The 22269-nt window shown below is 36.8% G+C and overlaps 1 pseudogene; it reads left to right on the top strand.

The window, feature by feature from the left end:
- Positions 1-20812: 20812 nt before the first annotated feature.
- On the top strand, positions 20813-21076 carry LOC131507984 (small ribosomal subunit protein uS14-like; annotated as a pseudogene).
- The last annotated feature ends 1193 nt before the right edge of the window (positions 21077-22269 follow it).

A 22269-nucleotide genomic window follows, 5' to 3' on the forward strand; every position in this document is an offset into this window, starting at 1 on the left:
CAATGATAAGCAGGGGCAAACTGCAACATTCCAAAAGCAATCTGAATTAAACTACATTCTTCACTCCACACATTCCTGGGAAGCTTATCATAACAGCAGCCACGTGCATTATAAACAGTATCACCCTTCCATTGGACAATTGCCTTCTTCCCATGCAGTGATATGATTTGAGACTACCGTCTGCTCCAACAATTGGTAAAATATTTTGCATCAACTTTGCATGGATATCCTCTGAAGACAAAGACAGAATCCTATTGCATTCGCAATGAGCAAACGTGTCAAAGGCAACAGCTTTAACAAGATATTGATAGTTTCTCTTCAGTACAGTTATGAGTACAGTGCCGGTGTCTATGAAACATAATCAGTGCACAAAGAGCAACAAATTATGTAATAAATCTTGAAAGCAACTGGTAGAACTGTCAAATAAGGTATTCACATCTAGGAAGATGTTTGAAACTGATGTAAAAATATGACTACATTGCAATTTAAACTTAAATCTCCATAAAATATCCATATTTAAAAGCCCATAATAATTACTGGATGTGTAACCTTAAAGGAGACCAATACTGTATTCATGCATTGAGTAAATGCTAATATTATACTATACATTTGGTAAACACTAGTTGTCAAAAGCAGTTTTTCTTAACCTTTTCACAGCATAGTAAGATATGTATAATGCATATTGCATAAAGTGACTGAGGGTGAGGTCTGGAAGATGCAATAAGCGAAAATAAAGCCAGATGTCAGTGAAATGATCCCAGTGTGAGCTGTCCACCTCTTCCCTTGTTATTTCTCTATTACTATATTATGAAATTCCACATGGCAGACAGCCATTATATTTTAGTGGTAGGAGCCACCCAAAAGAACAGATTTCTAAACTTTTTTCTAATCTCTTTGGAACGTCCTAGGAATAGTAGCAGTAATATTATAAATCCCAGAAGTTTCAACCTATAAGTATTCATGGTAGTCCCCTTTTCCTCTGGTAAATCTAGAAAGTGTCATGAAGACTGACAACACTTAAAAATTTTTTTTCAAAAGATTTATAACGAGACAGTTGCAGACTTTAAAATAGCCACTCTTGGTAAATATTCTTTTATTGATCTTTTTTTTCAATGTCTTTCTCTGTAAAATGGAGAGAATAGTGTCAGCTTCATAAGGTTATTGTGAAGATTACATGGGTTACTGGGGCGCCTGGGTGGCTCAGTTGGTTAAGCGCCCGACTTCGGCTCAGGTCCTGATCTCACGGTCTGGGAGTTCGAGCCCCACATCGGGCTCTGTGCTGACAGCTCAGAGCCTGGAGCCCCTGTGTCTCCCTCTCTTTCTGCCCCTCCCCTGTTCATGGTCTGTCTCTCTCTGTCTCAAAAATAAATAAACGTTAAAAAAAAAAATTTTTTTTAAAAAGACTACATGGGTTAGTATATGACTACAAATTCTCACAGAAAAACGTGCCTCAGAATTTAGAGTTATAACTTTCCTTTTAGAGAAAGAACACAGTATGTGTATATATATATACACACACACACACAAACACACACATATATATATATATATATATATATATATATATATGCCACTGTAATCAATCATAATATTTATGCAGAGCTTATAGCATTTACCTTGATGGAATGGAGATTGTAAATTAAGTTGTAAATTAAATTAAATTGTAATTTAGTTGTAAATTAATTAATGAATGAATTGTAATTAATTTTGTAAATTACTTAAACTACTGTCATTGTAAATTAAAAAATTGTCCATTCAGGACAGCTTTTGCCACCAAATGAGTTCAGGTCATGTCTGGTCTTGCTGCCAATTGAGCTTAAAACAAACTTTTTGAATTTTAGAATTGTAGACAAAAAATTGCAGTCCTGAATATGTAGAACACTTAGACACTTAGCACAGAATTTCACATAGCATGAACACTAAGCGTACGTTTTTCATTTCTTATTATTTTATATTATTATTATCCAATTTGGAACTCAAGAAGTTATCTCCCTTCTTTCCTTCTTCTTTTACTTTTTCTTCTCTCCCTTTCAACAAATAAATATCCAGGGCATTTTACTTATACAGCACAAATCTACATGATGGAATAATCTGCCAAGGGTAGCACTTAGATACAATGCAATTTCTTTCCCGGGACCAAGGACCAGTAAGAGTCCCCAAAATACCACTTTTTTATTGCTGCATAAGTTGTCACCAAAACCAAAATTTACACTTTCTAAGCCATACTCAGAAGCTATCACCCACGTATTTATAAAGTCAATAATTGAATTAAATTAGCAACTAAACGGCAGCCATGCTAAAGCTTATTTATTTATTTTAAAGGGGTGGGGGACAGAAAGAGAGGGAGAGAGAGAAAATCCCAAGAAGGATTCGTGCTGTCAGCACAGAGTGCCATGTGGGGCTTGATCTCAGACACCTTAAGATCATGACCTTAGCCGAAATCATAAGTCAGACACTTAACCAACTAAGTCACCCAGGCGCCCCTAAATGGCAGCTATTCTAATGTTGTTACTATACTTGTGGACATAATTTTGATTACCAAGGCTTTCTCTGATCACCACTTATAACATGAAAAATGAAAAAGCCTGGGAGATTCTTCATAATTAAACAATTCTTAAAATGGATAACTAAATAACACACATTTAAGCCTTACTTTGATATTTTCCAAAAAATTTCCCCTCTTCCCCAAAATGAGATTCCCAACCAAATTTCTAATTCAGTAATGGGGCTAGTTTAAAAAAAGAAGGAACTTTAGGGTAATATTCCATACTTATCCAAAGAGTATTGATCAAAACCAAATCCTTATTGACCAACATTTTAAGAATTAAAAAGTACAAACTCTCAGCATAAAATAAATGTCATGGGGACATAATGTACAGCATAGGGACTATAGTTAATAAAACCCCACTGTATATTTGAAAGTTGCTAAGAAAATATATCTTAAAAGTTTTCATCAGGAGAAAGAATTTGTAACTATATGTGGTGATGGATGTTAACTAAGCTTATTGTGATCATTTCACAATATGTACAAATACCAAATAATTATGTTGTACACCTGAAATTAATACAATGTTATATGTCAATTATATCTAAATTAAAAAGAACAAATCCTTATTAAATAACATTTTACACTCAGGAGATGAAAATCTTCAAAGCATTCCCCATTAATTCCATAAGAGAGTTACTTATGTTTGGTCCAAATCTGTATAGAAAAAACTCTTGGAGCAAAATGTTAAGTATGTCTTTTAACATAAGAACAACCAATCATACCCCAGACTCTCTCTAAATCCAGTTCTAACTTCTAAACAAGACAGACCCTTCTACTGAAAGTGTTTTCACCATTTTTCCCAGTTATTCAACTGCTTCACTAACACAGCTGAGGCCTAGTTAAATGACTAACCTGGGGTTTTTTCCATTTATAACTAATTTTGCCTCGTTTGAATACTGTATGAAATGAGGATAATAAATCTTACCTCCTAGAGTTACTATGTGGGTCCAATCCAATCTCAACACACATTTAATTTCAACTACTACTGGCCAAAAGATATGTAAAGCCTTGTGTAACGTGTTAAACATCATAAAATGGTAGCATGTTTTATTCTTTATTGCAAATAGTGAAAAAAAAAACTGATGTAGAGAATCGCATTTATACATTTCCATTAGGTAGGAACCTGTGGTAGATTCATCTTAAAATTCTTTAATTTGTGAGCCATTTGTGATTTTCTAAACAGCTAGATATAGGCTGTTTTGCACACATTATCTTATTTTACTCCCCTTATCAACATTTAAGAAGAAAGTTCCTAAAGAAGTCTAAATATCATTCTTGGACTCCAGAGTTATTGATAGACCAAATAATCTCTCATTAATGAGGTCTTAGGTCCAGATATGAGGATATTAGGTGACTTTCCCAGGTTGTTCATAGTTGAAGCAATGTGCCTCCCTAGAGAAGAGACCCAAATTCCCTTAAGGTCCCAAGGTGTCTCTAGAGCAAGCAACTGAGTCTGTCACTGAAGCTGAATCTGCTTTTATCCTCAGATAAGGTTAGAATCACCCACTCCACCTAGTTTTGCGATTGGACTATTACTGTATTACACATTTATACAATGGCATAGCATGAATAGAAGTACAATAGAAACAAACAGAACAAAGCCACATGATATGGCACATGTGATAAATTCAACACAAAAACATTGAACAAAATGGCAAGTTGTAGAATATATGCAGTATATTATGTATATATCATTTAAAATATACAGAGCAATATTTTATATTATGTATATACATATATAGTAAAAGTACACAAATATAGATAAGTATGATCAAAAGTAAATTCAGCATGGTTTATTTCCAGAAAGGGAAAAGGGATGAAAGATACAACAGAAGGGACACAGACGGCTTTAACCAAATCTAAGATACTTAATTTCTTTACAAAAAAACAAAAAACAGATCTGATGTAATTATGGCAAAATGCTAAGATTTCTTCAAACTAAGTATGGAGGATCATATGCATATATTTGTTTCATAATTGTTATACTTCTATATTGAAATATTTTATGATTTTAATTCATTTAAAAAATGAATGAATATGTGCATGATAGGGGGAAAAAAGAAAGAAAGCATGTTCCCCTCATGCATTTTCTCTTGGAAACTGGCAACTTACACACATCACTCTGATTTTCTAGCAATCTCTTTATCAGCAAAACAATGCCAGATTTTTCTGAAGACTGAAAAAAACACTATAATATTGACCAGTTAGTATGAGACCAATGCTATACTGCATGATCTCTTTTAATCATTCCAAAAATGTTATGATATAGTCATTATCATCCCCATTTTGCAGGGAAGGAAATTCAGAAGCAAAGCAATCTGATCAAGGTCATACAGCTGTGGCAGAACTTAGCATCAAACCCCCACAGATATAGACCCAAGGCCCATTCTCGTTTGTCAGCACTACATTCGGAAACCATATGTAATCAGAGGAGGAAGGAAGCCACTCAAGCAGGTAGATTAGAATGGGAAGAACTGGAGGCATCACTGGACTTGAGTCAGTCAGAAGTCAGCTTAGGTGGAGAAATGCTTTTAAAAGAGGAGATCTGAGCCATGCTTTAAATAAGAGGATGTCTTTACTGACTTAGAAGAATAAAACACAACACAGGCAGTGAAGTTAAAAAGGAGTGTGAACTCATGGGAGGGAAGCTTCCTTTTCTCAGAACAAGAATGGAGAGTGCAATTTACACAAAAAAAGGAAACAGACAAAAGAGAGAATAGGCTTAAAGGAAATTTTAAAGAGAAGAGACCAAATCAGAAAAGAAATTAAGTGATAGAAAACATATGAAGACTATTAAGACGGAAAAATATGGGAGATTGAAGAATCAAATGTTAGCTTCTGAAATTTGAATCAAACCAAACTTTTAAGGCAGAAAGGAGAGCTGAATCATCTGATTTCAAAGGTAGGAAAATTGGAACAAATGATTAAATTGAGAAAAAAAAATGGGGAGCAGAATTGTGGTTTGTTTATTTTTAGAGGTTAAATGGAATACTCTTTTGAAACATGTATTAAAAGCATCTGATTCCACATAAGGAACTTTGAAAAGTGGAACAGGGAAAAGAATTCTGCTTCTGTTTCCTGAGCCTTCTGAAAGTACTTAGGTGGGTGTGTTTGGGTGGAAACATGAGCTTTTTTTTGAACACCCTCTGATCCTCCCCCACCTCAACCTGAAACCCTAAAGCTGTGTTCATGACAACACAATCATTCCTACAGTAACTAAAGACCTGTCAGCAAAAGAGGATTATTACTTAAGTTGAAAAATAAGCAACTAAAAAAAAAACCCTGTAAACCACAAAGAACAGGTTCCCATGCCAATATCGAAAGTGACAAAGCCAAAGCAATGCAAATACGGAAAATGTTGTGTGCTGGGCAGCCCCAACTGACCTTCTAGTGATTGGTTTCCAAACTTTATGGAAAGATTTCTATAATTTAACCCAACATAGTCAGACTTTGCTATCTTTTGCTGACTCCTCAGATGCAAATTTATTAAAGGGTATCCAAATTCAATAGAAGACATGTGGTTTGTATCCTACTTCCCATCTACCTGTGACATATTGAATTCAAACTGAGTCATTTGGGTGGTCTATGATAAGAATTATGAATTCTTTGTGAAGGCATGAGATGGTCCAAATTCCATCAACATAAATGAATAAATTATACTGTTTGTTTAATGAATGTTGCTTAGGAGTTCTAGGGAAAATAGTGATGTATTACTACTCCAGGACAGCGATCAGACCAACATCGTAATAGAAAAGCTACCACATGGTTTTCTGCAGTGAGATCACTTTCCTTCTCTTTGTTAATTCAACTTAGAATGTCTCACTCTTCTCTTTTTTCCAATTTTTGCTACCAGTAGAGAATAGTTTCAATATTGTTTGCAACAAACTGGATTTTGGATTAAGGCAAACATCCAGGCATACTATCTCATGTCAAAGAAAATGATAATTGGAAAAGAAATGATTATCTACCTTACCAAAGTACTTATTCTAAATAAAAGAAGCTACCAGTTGCCCACTTTACAGTTTTTAGTCTTGAAAACATGTCTAAAACCCTGTTTCAGTCCGCCACAGAGCAAGGGATAAATTGATACAGGACATATTGATATCCTGTAAAGTAATCTATTTTTGTAACAGTAACTATACTACTGGGGAATTATAGTCTTCAAGGAATTTTTTCAAGAATTTCTATATCCTCATTTATATAATTATAAAACAAGTATAAAACAGGATTTTTCTGATGCTGAATAGATGCAAATATAATGTGGACCACAAAATGTTGGAATTTTTCATTCCTCAAGTTTTGGCAATTTAGGGAGCTGTATTAATTGTGTTAACCAGTAGTGTCCATTTTACAACAGAGAAGCTTGCTAGTCATCTTAAAAAGTTAAGGGACTTCCTTGGATGTTTCCTTGGAAAGCAGTGGAAGAAAAAGGTAGAATCATCATTTCAAAAATTGCCAGTTGCAACAATGTGAATGGAACTGGAGGGTATTATGTGAAATAAGTGAAATAAGTCAGTCAGAGAAATACATCATATGATATCATATGATTTCACTCAAAAGTGGAATTTGAGAAACTTAACAGAAGACCATAGGGGAAGAGAAGGAAAAATAAGTTACAGAGCAGGAGGCAAACCGTAAGAGACTCTTAAATACAGAGAACAAACTGAGGGTTGATGGAGGTGGGGAGTTTGGGGGTTGGGGGAGGTAGGTGAGGGGCATTGAAGAAGGAACTTGTTGGGATGAGCACTGGATGTTGTATGTAAGTGATGAATCACAGGAATCTACTCCTGAAGCCAAGACTACACTGTATGTTAGCTAACTTGACAATAACTTGAAGAAAAAAAAAGTGATAAAAAAAAATGTGGAATTGAAGTCAGAAGATCTAGAACCTATTCTAACTCTGGCTATTTTTACCAGCCATGTGACCTTGGTTAAATCAGCCAGTACTCAGTTTCCTTATCAACAAGTCAAGGACAATACCGACCACACTTCTCTCACAGAATTGTGAGTATCAAGTAAAAAACACTATGTTTAGATATATCAATGTGCATATGCATGTACTCCCTGCTTTGAAAAGATTTCTGTGTATATGTGTGGGCAACAAAAATGTAGAAATTCAGACAAAATGTGAATACCACAATCAGAAAAAGCCAGCAGATTGGCATGTGAAAATGCATGCCAAAAAATATGCAAAATGGTAGCAAGAAAGGGGCTGCACATTTGGTGGAAAGATGGTTAGATTCCAAGACGTCAAACCCAAGGCAGAAAAATGAGAGAAATTGCAGGATTCATGATGTCCTTTTATGAAAGGAAATCGGTGACCGAGGTGACACCAATTTTTTTTATGATACTAAAATAGAGAAATGTCTCTAGTGGGACCTCAAAAAAGTGTGTGCTATATAAATAAAAATTACCAATGTCCTCCCAACTATTTCCTTGGATCCATAAGATGATGAATGTCCCAGGGCCATTTGTTGTCAAGAATCTTAGCATAGGCCTACATAAGGATGATAATGTCAAACCATAGTTTAATAGAAGTTGTGAGGGATTCCATTTACTTATGTGATCAACTGAGGAACATTTTCTTACTAAAATTAAGGAACAGAATCAAAATTAAAACAGATCTTGCTTCCATTTGAAGACAGACCAAGACAATGTCTCACAAAATTTAGTTGTGATATTATGACCCAGTGTTCTCCAATGGAAAAAAACCATACACGTACAATGCTAGTAGTTATTACTAGTCACCATTGTAGCCATAAACAACATATTTAACTAAAGTACTCAGGGAATATTTAACATTAAGCAATGCATCTCCCTAGTAAGTCCTAGATATACACATTGCCAAATGTAGCCTCGTATAATTAAATGAATGAAACTGATAGACAGAAATACTCAATATATGCCAAGCAAATGTTTGAAGATGTCTCCTGAAAATCATAATTTTGATTTTAGAATAGTTGGAATTAATTTTTTATAAATACTAAATTGTCTTGGAGCCACTCTTAAGTGTATAGTGATACAATGATATCATTGTGACCTGAAGGAAACCTCTTAATTCTGTGGAGTGGACTGGTCATAAAGTTGGAGGTGTGTCTCATTTATTCAGAAATGATATTGTCTTTATAATAGAAGCCTAACATTTCTATTCAGAATATCTTCAAATAACACTTTACCTTGTTTTTAAATCGGCTTTGCTAGATAAAGGACCATTTCCAGAATTTGGGGTGGTGGGGAGGGTGGGAAGGGGAGGCAGCAAAGGGATTTCACAACTGGGCAGTGAAATTCTTGCTTTATATTCAAGTCTTTAATACATTTTGAGTTAACTTTTGTGAGGGATGTAAGATAGAGATCCAGCTTCATTCTTTTGCATGTGCCTATCCAGTTTCCCAAATACTATTTACTACAGAAACTATCCTATCCCCATTGAGTATTGAGAATACTTGTCAAATATTAGTTGACCATATAAGCATGAGTTTATTTCTGAGTTCTCTATGCTGTTCCATTGTATGATTTTTTTTTAATTTCTGTAAAAAAATTTTTAAATCCCATTGGAATTTTGATAGGGATTACATTAAATCTATAGATTACATTGGGAGTTATGACCATTTTAATGATATTAATGCTTCCAATTCATGAACGCAGGATGTCTTTCCATATATTTGTGTCTTCTTTGATTTCTTTCTGAAATCATCTCTGGATGAAGGAGTCTCGCAGGCTGTTCCCCTGGCAGGGAGTGCCACTGGTTGAACTTCACAATTTGGCAAGACTACAGCCAGGCTCTGCAGTTACTCCTGGTTACGTGGGACCTCAGGCTGTGTTCCCCAACCAGGTGATGTCTGTAGCTGTACTCCATGTTGAGGCAAGGTGCAGGCAGGGTGTAGGCAGGGCTTTGTGGTTGCATGGGGCCTCAGGTTGTGCTCTGAGATCAGGCAGGCCACAGGCTATACGCCGAAGCTGGGTCTGATAGGGCTGCAGTCTGATAGGGCTTTGCAATCAGGTAGACGATAGGATGTGTTCCATGATAGTGGTCATCTGTGGCCACACTTCTCAGAGGGCAAGAATAGATATTATGCTCAGAAGTTGGATGTGGCTTCGAATTTGCTTCTTAGACAGTGTGGGCCATAAAATGGACTCCATGGCCAGTGTGGCCCTTTTGCTGGGCTGAACTCTCTGGCTACATGGGGCCACCAGTTTAGCTCTGCAGATGGCCTGAGACACTGGCTGGGATCTCTGCTCAGACATGATTGTAACCAGGAACTGAGTCTGCTAAGATCTGAGTGCTGGATGCTGAAAAAGCCCTGCTCCCCTTCTCCATCTCTATCTGACCCCCAGTGGTAGAGCCCTGTAGATTCCCCCTGTGATCCCTGTGAAGTGAGACTCAAGCGGGCATCCCAGGAAGCATGCACCAGTGTTGAGGAGCTGGATGTCCATGTTGGGCTCTCTTTTCCTACTGGAGAAACTATAAACCCAAAACAGCCCTCTCAGTGCAACGCTATGCTGGCCCAGGGGAGGGACAATTTGGTCAAAGTGAAATTGTTCCTCTTATCCTTCTACTGAGGTCCTTGTCCATCTCTGGGCTCCAGGAGGCTACTTCAGCCTTACCGCTGGGTTCTGGGATTTTCACAATGGAGTTTTGTCTATGGAGAGTTGCTAACTGGTCTTCTGGTGAGGGCGACTGAAATTAGAAATGATCTGTGTCACCATCTTAATGATATCACCCAGTATCTTTATTTCCACAGTGGGCCTTTATGCTGTCCACTCTTCTGGTGCTCCATGCGTGAGGGGTATGGATATCATCCTATATCATCTTATTGCTTAGCTCAAGTGCATCCTACTTAGGTACCCACTCTCCTGACTTGGTGGAAGATGCCTCAAGACTCCCTTACTCTTTTCAACTATTAAATTAGATAAATACAAGAGTTAAATAGCTAACACCTTATAAAATAAATATTTGTTGATTATAAGAAATGAAAAATTTAGAAAACTATAAAAAAATATAAATATAAAAACTGTACCAAAACCTAATCTTTAACATTTGATATATGCTCTTTTAGACTATATAAGTTTATTTATAGAAAGAAATAAAAGTATATACATAGAAACTAGGATAAGGTGGTAGTAGATATATTTATATATATAATTAGTGTTAAGCATTAAGCTAATTATATATATGTTAGCATCATGCTAATTATTTATTAGCTGTAATAATTTTTCATTAAAATTCCATAAGAAGCATTTTTTTCTATCAATAAGCATATTTAGAAATAATTTTTAACTGAATAATCATAATTTAAAATTTTTCCCTTTATTATCAACCATTTGGGTTATTTGAGGATGCATTGAAATTGTAGATCGCTCACAAGTATATAAATAAAAATTAACATGATTACCATTGTAATAGCCCCAGGAAGATTATAGTACAACTTGAGTGTTATCCTCTGCTCTGAAAGGATGGCCATGTTATACATTAATATATGAATAAATTAACTTACTGGAAAGAATAATTTGCTTGAAAATAAGTGCTTTGACACCTAAATAAGTCAGCTAAGTTTTCTATAGAATAACAGGTTGGCTATAGAATAACTACCCATTTTTTTCTTAGTGTTGTTTCCTAATGAATTTTTCTAAGTGGTTTGTCCTGTCTAATTTTATCAGTCTAATAAGAATCCATGCTTCAACATTCTCACTGCTTCAGGCAGAAATTCCTGCAAACATGTCAAATGCATGAGTGAATGGACAAATTGGCATAGTGGGAGAGCACACACACAAAAGTGAGATGATGGCTGACCGATTTCCCTAATTACTGGAGTTTTAATGAGACGATAAAGCCCTTACTAAGGATTTCCTAAGTTTTATTAGAAGTCAATACTCTTTTTCTATTTGCAAAACAAGGGCAGCTCAAACCAACTCACAAAAGGGCAGTGTCATATTCAGTTTACAGTTGATGGTCATAGTTAGTGCCAAATGAAGCACTAATGCACAGCGTTGCTGAACATGCAAACAAAGCAAAACACAAGAAAACAAAATTTAAAGAGGGGAAGTGATCTCACATGGTAAGCATGACAAAATTGTGAGGCCAAAATGACTGGATCTCACCTCTCTTTTAAAATTGTAGCCCTGAGTCTTTGCTCATCTGAGCATCTGATCCCACAAAGAACAAATGAATGATGTTAATTCTCTTCTAATTCTGCCAAAGTACATCTCTCCAACCCGTAAGGATCTAAAGAACGTTCTCTTTTCTCACCTAAGGACTTGTGTTTTACTTATATTAATCCCGTTGACATCCTTTGTTCATTATCTCCACCTTCCTATTATTACTTAAATATCTACATATCATCTCTAAACTCTAATTCTTATGATTTCTTCTCACAGGCTGCTCTTACATAGCTTCACAGACATGAAGAGTTTTCTATTTTTTTTTCCAAATCAATGAAATAAGTAGAGAAAAATCATGAAGTCATCAATATAGCTCCTTTATTTTTCCATCTTTCAGAATAACTCTTTCTTTGAAACTCGGGGTACTTAACGGCTTTTGCTATTAGTTCAAAATTTATACAGCAGAGGACTGCAGTTCAGTTCCCTGGGGACAAAATGTAGACAAATATGCCTGCTCAAAAAAATTGCATAGCTTCAGACTAGCTGATTTCGTTTTATGATTCTTAGTTTTCTAGTTGATCTAAAAAGAAGGGTCATTTGACATGAAGGTGTATTAAGTGATTTACATAGTCATTATCCCCAAGAGAAAATGGCATTCTCTAACTTCTTAATCAATCCAAAGACTGGCTATTGATTTTGCCAGTTGCATAAATCATTTTTAAACTTTTAAAAGGACTTGGGGGAGAAAGGACTTTATCTTATACTTCATAAAAGGTTTATTTCAAAAATTGCTAATAGTATAGTATTTACTGAATGTCATTTTTAAAAGTTGTGAAATGCATATTTAACTTCTCATAACTAATTACCAAAATATATTTGATATGCACGAAATACTGGCTTTGGGAGGAGGCTCATTTGTTGAGTGTTCTTCCTCTTAGAAAAATCCTTCGGGGGTGGCCTTGGTGATCATGTTTGTTCAGGCAACACTAATTGGCTCCCACAGCCCTGGAAGATTATGCCAGGGATAGACATCTGACTTAGATTCTCTTTCATAGGAATTTGGAATTGAAACCAAGAGAAAATAGTTTCCTTAGTTTGTAGATGGAACTGAATGTTTAACCTTTGGTGCTATAGGACAGCCATATATGTGGAGATAACCATAAAGCACAGAGTGAATTTTGAAAACATATACAAAAGGAAAAAGAGACACAAGGCCATCAGATCACAGTTAGGCTGAGAAATAGCTGCCTTACTATCTGATGATTTTCTAATTCTTGATTCCAAAGCCTTCGTGGTATGATTAACTCCTGGATATTTATATTTCCTTTTCATTTTTAAGCTCACATAAAAGAAATTGTGTAATTTTTTATTTAGAGCTGAAAGGACACTGAAGTTTGCAGTTGTAGAAATGATGGTATTTTTCATTTTATATATCATATTTTTCAGTTCAAAAATTCCATTTGGTTCTTTTCTATGATTTCTAATTTTCTGTTGAGATTTCTTTTTGTTCTCTCATTATATCCATACTTGCTTTTAATTTCTTGAATATGTCTGTAATAACTATTTTAAAGTCCTTGTCTGCTAAGTACATTATGTCTGTAATGCTGCATCTATTTTGTTTCGTTTGTTTGTTTGTTAATTTTTTTTCAGCTATGGGTCAGTCACATTCTTTTTGCTTCTTCACATATATAGTAATTTTTATTTTATGCTGGACATTATGGCTGTACATTGTTGCATGTCTGAGTTTTGTTGTCTTCCTTGAGTTTTAAGGTTTGTTCTGTCAAGCAGTTAATTGTTTGTAACTCTGCTCAATTCTTTAAAACGTTTGTAAACTTTGTTAGGCTGATCTAGAGTCATCTTTACACTAGGGATAGTTTGGCTCTATTCTTAAAGGGTGGTCAGCCTGAGAACTCTACTGAAATCCTAAATGTTCTCTAAGATCTCTCCACTCTTCCTGATTAGTCAGATTTCAGCCATCTTCCAGCCCTGTGAAGCTACAGAAATTGATGCCTTCTCAGTTTCCCAGCAGTTTTCATCCTCAATAATTATTTGTTTGTTTGCCTATTCTTGTGGAATTTTGTTCTGAGCATGTGCAACTTAAGTTGTATGAACTCCTTTTCTTTGCAGTGTCCTCCATTCTGGTAACTTTCCTCAGAAAAGCCAGCTCCTTCCCTATCTCAAACTCTGTCTCTGCTGCACCAGCTCAGCAAGACCAGTGTGCTTTATTTGGGTTCCCTCTACTTGCACAGTAGATCAGAGAGTATCTCCCATAAGAAAGTCAGGGCCATAAAACAGCTCACATTGTGAATTACGCACAACTGAGGAATCACACCCTTGTACCCTCTATCCAGATTCTGAAAAGAATAATTTCATGTAATTTTTTACACAATTTATAATCATTCATGGTGGGTGCCTAGTCTGGGGGCCAATTAGCCTATTATGGAGAGCATTTAAACTGACTTATTGTAAAAATATTCCTTAAGACTAATCTTATCTAGTATGATTCTGTGTACTGATTATATTTTTTGCTTACTTGCTTAAACAAAAAGATTTCTGTATTTTTGTTATCTTGTTTAGTATTAGGTTTCTTCATGCATTTTTAGAATTATGTTAATAGGTTTATTGTGAATCAGAGAATTTCTGTTACTTTGATCTTACTTTTGTTCCCTCTATGCTTCTCCTATCCAGCCTCAGGGCTGTCTTTTCAGTACCAATTCTTATAATGGTATTTTGAATTAATGGTCCTGCAGTGATATACCAAATCTAGATGTAGAGCACGAGGGTATGTATGCTCATTCATGATAACAATGATCTTTGTTGGTACCTTAACATTCCCCTATTTGCCAAATACCAACAGTATAAAAAGCCCTCATCACTGTCCCCATGAGCCATTTGGTCCCCTTTATAATACAGGAACAGAACTCAAAGCTACTATTACATACCTGTGGATCCAAAGCCTAATAGATTATCCTCCTCCATCATTAATCAATAGTAAGATTTATCTAATTTTTGGTTAACTCTTTCATCATTTGTCTATTATTGCTATGTATTTGGAGAAAAACATGAAATCACTAAGCCATCTTGACCAGCATATATATCTAATTATCAAGCAAACTTCTTTCTCTGAAGTTCCCATAATTTAAACATGAGACACAGTAAGCAGTTCTGATTTTATAGAGTAAAATTCTTATATAAAAGAATCAGAAAAATAAATTATCAGAGAACACGCCCTCATCAGAAAGTAATAAAAAGAATATATATATACATATAGATGTATATATATAATATTCCTTTATAAAAGGAACAGAATCATTATGTGAATTGTAACTAAAAAGTTTTTAAACCCCAAAACACTACTACCTTTGTTTTTTAAAGTTATCTCCTTCCTTTTTGTATTCACAATGAACTAATATCAGTGAAAAAATGAAGTGTTAGTTGGAATTACTATCATATGATTTAGGTTTCAACATGGGTGGGCATAAATTTTAAAATCTGTCCACTGCTGCATATTTCCCAGGTATGAAATACTAGAGCTGAAGTAAGTAATCTTTGTCCTTTTCACCTCTCCTGTTCTGCATATAAACTTATTGTCTCAAAAGGCAATTACTGTGATGTTATGGTAGCCTTTGAGTTTATTACTACTAGGCAAACTGTTCCAGAAAGAGTCACTCACCAAATTAAAATGCTTGAATCACAGCTTATTGAATCATTTTAAAACATGTAGTGAGAATCATGGAGAAAAAGATAGAGTAAGTTAGAACACTTAGGACCAGACATTAGCTAGACTTATTGTGGTGATCATTTCATAATATACACAAATATTGAATTGTTATATTGTACACCTGAAACTAACATAATGTTATATTAGTTAAACCTCAATAAAACACGCACACACACGCACACGCGTGCACACACACACACACACACACACACTTAGGATGGCGTACAAGTGGAGTAGAATGACCACTACCTGAGTTTTTTATTAGGCAATGTGTATGTACGCTCTTCTTTTCCTCTCTTTCTCCCTTCCCTCACCCATCCTCCCTCAACAGTCAATAGGGTTATAAATACCAGAATTGAGATTGAATAATAGAGTTTAGCAGATGAAAGATGTCTGGAATAAACACACTCTTTCTCTATCAAAAACAAATACTTGCCACAATTCTAACTCACCAATAACTAGCTGAGTAGCCATAACTTTGATTTGTTTATTTCAGGAAAGGAAACATAGGATCAGAGTGGATGTCCAAGGTGATATAACCTGTACGTCATAAATATTCAGTAACTTTATTGGGTTCTTCCCTTTTCTTTTCATATCTATGTCCCATGCATGTGTACTCTCTTCGCTAACTCCTTTGGTTTACTCTATGTCTAGCATTCCTCAGAAATTACTTCCTTACTTATGATCAGTGTTGAGTTTCACTTATCTTCCTGAATTATTTCTCTTATTCTCTCCAACAGATTTGAATATTCTTAATACAGCAAACATTTGCTAAAAATATTTTTTCTAGGGGAGCCTGGGTGGCTCAGGTGGTTGAGTGTCTGACCCTTGCTTTCAGCTCATGTCATGATCCGAGGGTTGTAGGATGGCTCCACATTGAGCCTGGGACCTGCCTAACTTTCTCTCCCTCTGCCCTCTCCCCTGTTCTATGCTCTCTCTCTCTCTCTCTCTCTCTCTCAACAACAACAAATATATACATATATAATCTTGTATATAATATAAATATAAATACAAATGTAAATAAATACATATATGTTTTCTAAAGTTGTAGTAATATCTAGTAATTATTTCACATTGATTATGCCAGGCACTTTAGTTGAGTGTCACATAGTAGAGTATCATATAATAAAATGTTATATACTGTGTTGACTCTTCTCCAAGCACAGGGGCAATATCATGACCGGTAATAGCTCACTGAGGCATTCTCATCCACCTAGCCAGGAACTGGCATTTGACATAGCCCTGGCCACTAAGATCAAATGGGATCTGCTATGGGGATTCTGGAAAAGATATTCCTCACTAATAATAAGAGCTTAGTAAGAACCATTCCCTTATCCTGACATTATTTTATCTTTATTCAACTCTTATATCTGCAATAGCCCCTTGGGGTTGTGGTGACACTTTACGAAAATATGAAAGATGGAAAGAACTGAGAATTTGATGATTCTGTTAAGACACTGAGTTAATTAACCCTAGAATGACCCAGTCTCCAATATTCTTGTTATGTAAACTGCTTCCACAGTTTAAATGTTTTCATCTTCTTTGGTCCCTATAAGGGGATCTCTTGACTGCCTAGATAGTCTATGTTCTCATCTGCATTTGTGTCTTAGTGTTTTCTCACCATCCCAACATCTTAATAGGGCTAGTGGTTTTGTCTTTTTTTCCCTTACCTACCTTCCATTCCTTCAATTTTTTTTTATATTAATGACACTAGATCCAATAGGGTATACAATATCCATAACTAGTTGTCACTTTTCCTTTATTAATATATTAATATTTGTCTTTTCATTTTGTCTTAGATAAACCCCATCACTGATCCTTAATGACCTCACTAACTAGTAGTTACTAGAACAACTGGCATCTTCTTATTCAACTGGTCCTTTTTTCATATGCTAAACATAGCCCAGGGGAAGAAATGCCTCCATAGGAAGGCACTCCCTTTGGAGAAACCGTCTGTGATATTCTTTGTGTTGGCACTGGAATCTTTTCTAAGTGACCTTGGGTCTCTTCACTCTTTTTTTTTCCATGTAAAATCATTTGGTGATTCATTATCAGTCTTTTTTGGGCCTTACACAAAATTTCTTCAACTTTAACTGTGGGACTTATGATTTTCATCCAGAAGATGGCAAACAGTCCTTGAAAACACTTAGCTGAGTCACTTTGATCCATCATGTGAACTTCCAGAAGTCCCAGCATATTTCATGGGGCAGAGAGCCCTGCTCTCTGGGAAATGCTCATCTCCAAGATTTGGGTAAGACTGTCAGGATGAATTAGCATTAAATGCAACATTCATTATCCCTGCAACTTGCAAGAGGTGAGAAGGAAGATGCAGCTTCTCTGTCAAAAGAGATTTGTCTTTTTGTGTAGTGAAATCAACAAAGGCATCACCTACAAGCCTGAGAGGACACAGTTGGAAAATATTATATAACATGATATTTATATGGAAATCCCAAACATCTAAGGAGTAGCAAATACTAGATAAGTAAGAAAATAATTCCCTGAACTGCAGCACTAAGTGTCACAATGTTCATTTGCTATAAGTTACATGGATCACATTTAGAATAGGCTTTAAAGTTCTTACTCAGAAGCCATTGTTCATATTTTAGGCATTATTATATTAAATTTGGTTAACTTGTTCTTGGTTCATGACAAATGAAACTCATAACATCAGAAGGAATACATTGTTTAGGGAAGAAGATAGTTTTAATAACATGCATATTGAAAGCAAGGAGAAAAAACAAATGACAAACAGAAGCACCACTTCAAAAAGCATTCTATTTATTTATTTTTTTAACATTTATTTATTTTTGAGAGACAGAGAGAGAGACAGAGCATGAGCATGGGAAGGGCAGAGAGAGAAGGAGAGACAGAATTCTAAGCAGGATCCAAGCTCTGAGCTGTCAGCACAGAATCTGACGCAGGGCTCAAGCCCACAAACTGTGAGATCATAACCTTAGCCCAAGTTGGACACTTAACTGACTGAGCCACCCAGGCACCCCTAAATTTTTTATTTATTTATTTATTTATTTATTTATTTATTTATTTATTTTTAACGTCACAAGCATTCTAGCCTATGGCCACTTATTAAGTGCCAACAAGTCAACACGCCTTGAAATTTTCACTGTTTTATGGCTCCAAATTATAATTGATATTCAATATTATGACTTTACACTAATAAGAAAAATTAATAATATGTAATATACATGATTTTGCAGCTTTAGCAATGATGGTTGAATGAGTATCAGTGACAAAAGTTTTCTTCCACTAAATCCCGTGTAACACAATTTAAAAATATTCATCATTCAAAAAGATTTACAAATTACATTCAAATATATACAATCAAGCAAAACTACTCATGGATATGTAAATATTCTTCAGCGATAAGAAACTTAAGAATAAAAGCAATAAAAATAATAAGAATTTCTGGATGAAAAAAATATTTGATTTGTAAAGTATGTGATGGAGGTGGGGAAATAGCTGAACATTGACAAAACGGCAACAATGTAGGAGATCCAACCTGTCTCCCCCAAAAGAGATCAACAATTAGAGAGCTATCCATGAACAGAGACAGCACTAGGGGAGCTCTGGAGTCCGCCTAAGAAACTTCAGCCACACATTAAAACAAAAAGTCTAAGAATAACAGAACAAAAGAAAAGAAAAACAGCTCCATTTTGCCTGCATCATTGCTCAGAGGGCCAGCATTGCTCAGAGCCACAATGGAACTTCCAGCTCAAAAGAGTTACCCCCCACTGGGAAAAGAAGAGTTGGGTGTACAACCAGCTTCCGCAGCCATTGAGGCACTGTGCAAAGGTTCCACTTAAACCTCACTCAAGTCAGACTGGCAAAGCTGAGACCTATAGAGACGGCTAGAAACACAGAAGAAAAGCAGGGGGTTCCAGCAGCAGCCACTCAGCAAGAGTGAACATGGTTCACAGTGACGTGCTCTGCAGACAAATCCAGCAGCCTTCACCAGTGAAAGGAAAGTGATGGGCAGTGCGGCCACCGCAGACACCCTGCAGATTTCACTAGCTTTTGCCCCACAGGAATTAGCAATTGCTGATGTTAGCCATCTGAGTACCTCCCACCCCCTGCCCCCAGCCCTGCTGGAGCCCGGGAACTGCACTGGCAGCCAGCCCAGTCCTCTGAAGCTTCATGGGTACAGGACACCACTCTAGATCACGACAGCTGATCCCCACCCCAGGCATGTACTCAGGACCACCCCTCCAGCTGTGCGCTTTCATGCCACTGACCTGCCACCTGCCACCTGCCACCAGTCTCCACTTCAGCGCACACACCTTCAGGGAGACTGTGCAACCCCAGGAAAGCACACGGACCACACCCAGGCCCTTCACGGGTGCTTGTGGGCCCGAAGCAAGCCCTCTATCCTGTCACCGGCCTCCACTGCCACGCACTGCGGCAAGATCCAGAGAACAGAGTAATGTAGACGGACTCCCAGGGCTCCTGCAGCTGCCAGCGTAACCCACGGCTGGCCCCAGCTCTTGCTTCCCGGCCTGAGTCCCAGCAGTAGATGTGTGTCTGCAGCCAGCCCCTGCCACTACGCAGGTACCTGCAGCTGGCCCCCACAGCAGGGCGTGTGCACACTGCTGGCTCTGGCCACCGCTGCTGCCTGGCCGGTCCCTGCCACTGGATGTTAAGGCACAGGGGAGGACCTCAGCAGCCCCTGGAACCAACTACAGCCTATGCACATTGCCAATAAATAATAAAATAAATCAAAATGGAGTGGAACAGAACCAACACCAGGAGGAATCATAAGATCCCTGAGTAGTAAAAGCACTGAAATCAAGCATGTTCTAAGAGATATGGAAGTAGAGTAAAAAAAAAAAACAATATTAGGTAAGTGTCAAGCACGAATCCTTATCACATTTGTTGATTAAAATCAGGGAGACACAGTTTCAGAAACCTCTGGGGATAGCATATCACCCATGGTGACTGAATATAGACAAATTGTCACTCATCTGTTTGCACAACAGAAAGATATTTTCAGGTTTAACAAAGCCTTGGGAAATTTGTTAATTAATTTTTCTGTAAAAATCAAGAAAGTGCACTCAAGAGAACCACTGATTGAACGTAAGAAAGAACACAAGTGTGAAAACAGTATTATAGTACCGATGTATAATGATTATCGAATTGATATTGAAACTCCACAGGATGAGAAGATTGATATAAGAGGAGAAATATTGTCAACAAATATAATTATTAAACTTTGTGTTCTAAAATGGAGTCATAAAAGAACATAGCTGCATAATGTTAGATTTACAAAGGGGAAGGAGAGTCAGAGACAAATAAAAAGGAAAGGCAAAATTAAGTTTGTACATGATTTCTTATTTTCCTTGTTTCCATTTACAGAACCCCTGTTAGCGGCAAATTGTCTTCAATTTAGAAATTAAATTGGGCCTTTGACTCATTGCATCCGAGAGAGTGAGATGGGTCACCAGCAGCTCTACTGGAGCCATCCCAGGAAATCTGGCCCCGGTTCTTGAGACGTCTGCTCAAAATGGTGCCTTCTGATCCATAAATATGGCCTCGAAATGTGCCACCAGTGTTTTCGTCAGTGTGCGAAAGATAGAGGTTCTATTAAGTTGGATGAAATGAACCTCCTTGAGTGGATCATATCTGATCTACTCTACTCTACTCTAATATCTGCCTACCTTAATTGCAGATATTCAAGATACATACCTTCATGCTAACTCACTGTACATAAAATAAGTATACTTCAATTATGAGTGTTTTAATGTGTAAAAAATTAAAGTTACAAATTAAAATTAAACTGGGATATTCAGAGAATTCAAAATGTTTGACTTTTTTTTTTTTTTTTTTTTTTTGAGAGAGAGAGAGAGAGCAGTGGAAGGACAGGGAGAGAGAGAGGATGGCAAGCAGGCTCCATGTTTAGCACAGAGTCCAACTCTGGGATCAATCCCACCACCATGAGATCACAACCTGAGCAGAAATCAAGAGTCAGACACTCAACCAACTGATCCACCAGGAGCCCTGACATATTTTTTGTTTTGTTTTGTTTTGTTTTTTTAAGTATCACAAGTTAGGGGCACCTGGGTGGCTCAGTCAGTCAAGCGTCAGCCTTCCGCTCAGGTCATGATTGGCTCAGGTCATGATCTAGCAGTTCACGGGTTTGAGCCCCATGGCAGGCTCTGTGCCAACAGCTCAGAGCCTGGAGCCTGCTTTGGATTCTGTGCCTCCCTCTCTCTCTACCCCTCCCCTTCTCACTATCTCTCTCTCTCAAAAATAAACATTAATTTTTTTTTTAATGTATCACAAGTTAATATTAAGTATTACATTACAAATCATTATCTTTATTTTTTTTTAATTTTTTTTTAACGTTTATTTATTTTTGAGACAGAGAGAGACAGAGCATGAACGGGGGAGGGGCAGAGAGAGAGGGAGACACAGAATCGGAAGCAGGCTCCAGGCTCTGAGCCATCAGCCCAGAGCCAGTCCCAGGGCTCGAACTCACGGACCGTGAGATCGTGACCTGAGCTGAAGTCGGACGCTTAACCGACTGAGCCACCCAGGCGCCCCCACTATCTTTATTTTTTAATGTTTATTTATTTTGAGAGAGAGCTAGAACAAGCATAAGTGGGGGGGGGGGGGGCAGAGAGAGAAAGAGAGAGGGAGACTCCCAAGCAAGCTTAGTGCTGTCAGCACAGAGTCTGACTTGGGCTTGAAACCAACAACTGTAAGATCATGACCTGAATCAAAATCGAGTGGGACGATTAACCGACTGAGCCACCCAAGTGCCCCTATCTTTATTTTTTTTTTAGACAAAAATATATTGAATGCCAACAGGCTGATCCAAGTTTTCTTTTGTGGAAGAAAGGAAACCGTAACATAACAAATTTTAAAAATTAACGCTAAAAACATTTTA

This window comes from Neofelis nebulosa, chromosome 3, assembly GCF_028018385.1.
Source record: "Neofelis nebulosa isolate mNeoNeb1 chromosome 3, mNeoNeb1.pri, whole genome shotgun sequence".
NCBI classification, from domain to species: Eukaryota; Metazoa; Chordata; class Mammalia; order Carnivora; family Felidae; genus Neofelis; species Neofelis nebulosa.